This window comes from Nanorana parkeri, unplaced genomic scaffold (genome assembly GCF_000935625.1).
Source record: "Nanorana parkeri isolate BGI_ZX_2015 unplaced genomic scaffold, ASM93562v1 scaffold896, whole genome shotgun sequence".
NCBI lineage: Eukaryota > Metazoa > Chordata > Amphibia > Anura > Dicroglossidae > Nanorana > Nanorana parkeri.
The window spans coordinates 113,824-120,778 of NW_017307164.1; the positions used below are offsets into that span (position 1 = coordinate 113,824).

The 6,955-nt window shown below is 47.6% G+C and overlaps 1 protein-coding gene across 3 annotated transcripts in view; it reads right to left on the minus strand.

Annotated features, from left to right (window-relative positions):
* Nucleotides 1-6,955, minus strand: part of GRM5 (glutamate metabotropic receptor 5) — a 252,482-nt gene that overhangs the window by 33,328 nt on the left and 212,199 nt on the right. The gene's annotated exons all lie outside the window — the stretch shown is intronic.

A 6,955-nucleotide genomic window follows, 5' to 3' on the forward strand; every position in this document is an offset into this window, starting at 1 on the left:
AATTTTATATTTTTTTTTCCATTTTTATTTATTTTTTATTTTTTACTTAACTTTTTTGCTATCACACAGGGAATAACAATCCCCTGTGTGATAGCATTCAGAGGGGACAGACTCTCTTTATGAGCCTGCCCTCCCATACAGAAGATAGAGCACACATGTGCCCTATCTTCTGTACAGCTCAGGTTGCGACAGCTGTCACAGTAGCGCTGTGAGTACAGCAGTCCTGTGTCACTGATCAGGACTGCTGATTCAGGTTCTCTGGCACCCTGCTCTCCATCCTGAACTGCCTTGCTGAGGGCTGGGGTCCCCCCAGAAAAGCAGAAGACCCCGAAAACCACGGCCACAGAAGAAGGCAGCGGACCATGGAGGGAGGACAGAGAACTCACGGGCAGGCTGCATACAAGTGATTTCAGCGGCTGAAATCACTTGTATAAAATGGCTCCCCTGCTTTACATATAACCCTGCTTGCCCGTGGCACAATTGTCATTTCTGCATGTAGGCACGCCCGACGTGTGTTTGTGTTGGTATTTGCATGTATGTAGGGGCGGGGGACTACAAGAAAGAAAACTTTGTATTTCTAAAAAATGTTTTATATGAGACTTTCATTTTTTTAACTTACTTATTTTTTTTTTTTTAGACTTAACTTTATTGCTATCTTGCTGCTAGCACAGTGGTATAGTGGTTAGCCTTGCAGCACGGGGGGTCCTTGGTTCAAATCTCAGCTAGGTCACTATCTGCAAGGAGTTTGCATGTTCTCCCTGTGCTTGCATGGATTTCCTCCGGTTACTCCGGTTTCCTCCCACACTCTAAAGACATGCTGGAAGGTTAATTGGCTCCGGTCTAAAGGTGCGATTACACCTTGTGATTATCGTATGATAATCGTGGAAAATCCCGCGATCGTACGATAATCGCAAGGTGTGTGGAAGGCGTGCGACCTTTTCTACTGTACGGTCGCACGACTTTTGTGTTACGAACATGTTTGAAAACCCGCCGAGAATCGTACGATTGTCGGCGGGGGTGTGGCATGCTCGTACGATAAATGACGAACGGGCCGGTGTGCGCAAGCGCACACTGCCGTTCAGCACTGCGGTCATCGGAAGCCCGCCCCCGTTTGCGATTACCGCAAGTACGATCTGCCTGTCCAAGATGGGCAGATCGTACGTTTTTTTTAATGACCTTACAACCATCGCAAGACAAAAGTCTTGCAATGGTTGTAAGGTGTATGGCCAGCTTTAATTAGCCCTGTATGTATCCATGTGAGATAGGGACCTTAGATTGTAAGCTCCTTGAGAGCAGGGACTGATGTGAATGTGCAAAGCAATGGAAATCACTGCGTACATTGTTTGCGCTATATAAATACCTGTAATAAATAAATAATAATCCCCCTGTGTGATAGCACAGACACAGTGACAGGTCCTCTTCATGGAGACATCAAGGGTCTATTAGTCCCCTAATGTCAAGTAGGAACCTTCCAGAAGTTAATGAAGCAATCTGCTTCATTAGCTTCATCTCCAGCTTCAGCAGCCAGAGAAATGACAGGCTAAAGGAAAAGAGATGTAATTCCCATCACTTCCGTTTTCAGTGATCGGAGGGGGGAGAGGGAGGGGGCGTACACTTCCTGCATCCCTCCCTCACCCTTCCTGCACCATACAAGCGATCGGGTGGGCGCCTGAATGCTTGTATATTTCAAGGGCTTCAGTTTGTGAACTTTTCCCACTCCCAATCGCAAGCAGGAGGGGCGGAGGCACGCGGGAGTGGGAAAGGACATCTATAAACGCCCACCCGCAGTTATATGGCAGCCAGACAGCAAGCGGTTAATAAAGTTATTAAGTGTTGGCTCTCTGTGTATATTTTGTCATTATTTGTGTTAATGATCACTTGGGTGAGTGAGCCTCTTACGTATAGCACAGTATTTATGGAGTGTTTTGTGGGTACAAGGCCGGCGGGTTGTGTATAATGAATACCATATGTAGGCTAACACTTTAACCATGCGCATTTAAGCCCCACCCAATATTTAGCACAATTTAGCCTCGCCTATTTTCACCACAATATGCTGCAGGTGCTGCATGTCTTCTCTGTCTCCAGGTTTCCCTCTTCCTTAAGTTAATAGGTATACATTTAGTTTGGCAAAGGACTGCGTATCATAAACAACTGCCATCAAAAAAATACGTTCTTTTCACCCATTGTTACATCTCGGTGCCGCTATTCTCCTTCAGCCACTTCCTGTGTACATGCACTCTAGCGAGGGCTACATGGCATTTCTTAGGGCAGGTTTCCCGATGGTGACAACAGTGAACCATGCCTGGGTAATGAGTTTTGAAACCATAGAATTATAGAAACCATAAAGAATTGAAAGGGTCCAAGATCATTTATAATTGTTGGTAAATAGGCATATAAAAGCATGTTTCTGGGCAAAGCCACCCCTTCATCAGGGCTAGAGGAACAAATGGAAAGCATTGTCATAATTAGGGATGTCTTGATACCGCTACTAGTATCTGTATCTGGGCCGATAAAGGACATTTTTATGAGTTCTTGTGAAAATGCCTCAATACTAAAAGCCGATACCGGCCCCTTAAATTTTTAAACCAGATCGGCTGCCTGAGGTCTCGCAGCCTGCCGGGGACCTTGCAGTACCTGTTTTTGACAGTACCTGCCTGGTCCTGCATCTCCTCCTCCTCCTTCCCAGCACAGCTCAGGACAGTCTCGCAGCGTACATACAGCCTCGGAACCCTCACAAGACTGGCACCTGCCCCGTTCAGCTCACCACCAACCTTTTCAGCCGGGCACCCACCTGCTCAGCCCATTCACCTCACCACCTGCCCGCAGAGCCCTGGTCCCACATCTCCTCCTTCCCGGCACAGCTCTGGACAGCCCCACAGCGTTCATACATCCCCGGAGCTGGCACAAGACTGGCACCTGTCCCGTTAAGCTCACCACCCACCCTTTCAGCCCGGCACCCACCGTCAGCCCATTAAGCCTAGACACCTGCCTGCAGAGCCCTGGAGAGACCCACATGCAGACCTGGTGAGATCTGTACGCAGCCATGGTGAGAAACTGTCCAAAAATCATTAATCTGTATTGTTTTAGAAAAAAAAGTCACCTGTCCCTTTAAGTAAAAGTATCAGTAATTGGTATCAGCAAGTACCTGAGGGAAAGTACTTGGTCTTGAAAAAAAATGGTATTGGGACATCCCTAATCATAATGATGAACAATGAAGTCTAAAAATGCAAATATGCATAGTGTGTGTCAAAGCCGCCACTTGAAGCCCATGTGACAGGGTGACAACACAGGAGCATGATTGGCAGACAAGGACAGAGCGTTGTCAGGCTATCACAGGAAGTGCCCGAGCAAAGACCTACACGGCAGCATCACCAGGTTTTATTTAATTTTGAAAATACATAAAAACAACTTTTAAAATGCCGTCAACATGTTAAATCTGATTATGAGATTTTAGTGATTGGGTGTACATCTACTAGAACAATAATATATTCTTATACAGCAATGTATGTGATGTCTTTCATTCTGTTAATGCAAGTAGATTTTACACGCGGGGTAACATAACAATGTCCTCCTATTTCTATGTCAGAGAAAAGCGGCGCAACAATCTCTTAAATTGTCCACAACAGCTTCTGAAATAAAAAATATTCCAGCAGAGAGCTGTGATTCCGCGGCACGTTATTACATGCTTTACCGCGGCGGTGAGAGCTGCATCTGTGAATGGTGATGGTGCTACTCGCAAGATGCTTTGATTTCTCCATTACGTGAAGTATTTTCGTAGCTGGAAACAAATTACCACCTGAAATTGTTTCCATCACAAGAATGTCGGCGTTCTGTTCCAGAAAATAAAGCAAGAGAAGTTCCCGGACTTCAAACTCTGAATGTGCTGGGGCGCAGTGGCGTCACAAGGGGGGTCCGGCCCGCACCCGGGTGACACCATTGGAGGGGTGACACCAAAATGACTGACAGTCATTTTGGTGTCACCCCCCTCTGAAAAGTCGGGCGCTCGGTCATGGACCGAACGCGCGACAGTATCAGGAGAGAGGAGGGGACCCGGCGGCATACCTTATCCCGCCGGGTGACTGTCCCCTCCTCTCTCTGCCGGCGTCCATCACCAAGATGGCCACCGACAGGTATCAGAATACTGCCGCGCGTGCGCGATGACGTCATCGCGCGCGTAATGACGCCACGCGCATGCGCAGTGACGTCTCGGCGTGGTGACACTCGGTTACCGCTCCGGGTATCACCCAGCCTCGGGATGCCCCTGCTGGGACGTGTGCAGCAGCAACATGCATAGGAACAATGGCAAGCACAGCTGCCGCGGTGGCTCTGGCCGCTCCAGGTTTGTGGGTCTTTCTCCCCACTCCTAATTGCACCAACTGAGGTATGACCATAGACGTGCCAGTCGTATCATTCCCAATCAAAATTCGGAAGAATTTTACGACATTCGGACACATCTGAATTTCCGAATCTGAATTTCCGTTTCTGAATTTCGGATCCCGTCCAAATTTCGTTCAAAAACTAAACTGAATCGGACATGTGACTTTTCTGGCCAATCAGATGTGTTTTTCGGTTTAATGCATCCGAATGGGTCTGAACACAAATTTTAGTTACGGCAACATGGGAGTCATATACAGTATATCCATATAATACTAAAGCTGAGGCTCCCAGAACCGAATGGCATTCGGGAGCTGCCAATGCAATTCGGAAATTCGGATCCCGAATGCCATTGGGGTCTGGGAGCCTCAGCTTTAGTAATAAATGTATATGGCTTCCAGTCCTGAATGATATTCGGGATCCGAATTTCTGAATGGTATTCAGGAGCTTCCCAATGCAATTCGGAAATTCGGATCCCGAATATCATTCGGGACTGGAAGCCATATACATTTATTACTAAAGCTGAGGCTCCCAGACCCCAATGGCATTCGGGAGCTCCCCAATGCAATTCAGAAATTCGGATCCCGAATATCATTCGGGACTGGAAGCCATATACATTTATTACTAAAGCTGAGGCTCTCAGACCCCAATGGCATTCGGGAGCTCCCCAATGCAATTCAGAAATTCGGATATCGAATGCCATTCGGGTCTAGAAGATTCAGCTTTAGCATTAATATCTGTATATGGTTTTCTGTGGTATTCGCAACGCATATTCGTAAACTCATCCAAAGCGAACAAAACTAACGTAAACTCATCCGAAACCCCAATCAAATTGAATTTCAGATCTGAATCCCGAAATAACAAATATCTGAACCAAACCAAATTGTTCCTGCAGTTTACATGTCTACCATGGCACGCTTATTAAAGAAGAACATCGGGAATTTAAAAAACACACCCTTGCAGTGGGGCTTCCCCAGCGCTTCAAGGGCTAAGTGCTTGTTTTGTCAAGGAGGCTTAAATAAAGTAGATATACTCACCTGATCCTTGGTTCTGCAGGGCTGCTAGACTGGCTCTCTTAGCCTCTTCTCTTCTGGGCTTTGGTGGTCTGAGGACCAGTTACTTCATCAGGTCTTATGTAGCTCCATTGACTTGCCTTAGACTTGTGGAAGCTGAGGGACATTCCAAAGCATAAAGTAGATAGGTGAGTGCCAACCACCGCAGGACCAAGGATCAGGTGAGTATATCTTCTTTATTTGACCCCCCTAGACAAAATGAGCACTTAACCCTTGAAGTGCAGTGGTAGCCCCACTGCTAAGGTAAGTTTTTGAAATCCCTGGTGTTCTTTTAAATTAACCGGAGTTCGTTAAATACACTGTATAGGCACAGTGCTTCTGGATAGCCCATGAACAAAATGTCATACTCACCCATCTGCACTCCCTCATTACCTCCTAGCTCTGTCAGATCCCTCATTCCGTTGCCTCAAAGAAGCGGGGCTTCCAGATATGGAGGAGCGTGTGACCTCCCTCATGTAGAAGTGCTCTGGCCTGAGCTGACAAGTGCCACTGTAACATGGATGGGCCAGTGACCCCCATCCGCCGCTAGCATTGCCGCTTACTTGGAGTGGACTCCTGCAGTAAGGAGGATGCTGTTTAGAATGTGATGACTCAGTGGACCTTAGACCACTGGAGCAGAAGGGGAGCAAGGCTGCTGGGACAGCTCTAGCAGCAAGCCGAGATTGCGGTTCGGCTAAGTATATCAGGTGAGCGTGTTATTTTAGCACCCTAGACAAAAAGAGCACTTAACCCTTGGAGTGCGGGGGTAGCCCTGCTGCAAGGCAGTGGCGTTACAAGGGGGGTGCTGGGGGTGCGGCCCACACCGAGTGACACCATTGGAGGGGTGAGGCTAAAATGACTGACAGTTATTTTAGTGTCACCCCCTCTAAAAAGTCGGGCACTCGGTCATGGACCGAGAGCCTGACAGTGTCAGGAGAGGCATACCTCATCCCGCAGGGTGAACGTCCCCTCCTTTATCTGCCGGCGTCCATCAGCAAGATGGCCGCCGGCAGGCATCAATTAGATTACCGCGCATGCGCGATGACGTCACCGCGAGGTCTCTGCTCCGGTTGACACCCCGCACCCAGCATTGGAATCTTCCTCGGCGTCCTCAGGTCTATACACAGTGTATAGAACGTGATGATTTATGGGACCTTACACCCCTGCAGTGGAGGGGTAGAGAGGCTCCAGGGACCAGATAAGAACAAGCCGCCTCTGAGCATCAGCTGAGTATAACTTTTTTAAATTAACCCCAGACATAAATGAGCAGTTAACCCTTGCAGTGCCGGAGTAGCCCCACTGCAGGAGTTATTAAAAAAATGTTCCTTGAGTTCTTCTTTATGATTTTTTTTTTTTGCCCGGAGTTCTGCTTTCAGCCATCAGATAAATATTAGCCCTTTTCATTCACAAAATGCTTGTGGGTGATTCCAGGTTAGTTAAGCGGCACTAATTAATACAAGAGAAAAGCTACTGACAGGCGAGGTTCCAGGGCAATACATCACCGTACAGCTCCATGGTGTTGACTGCCA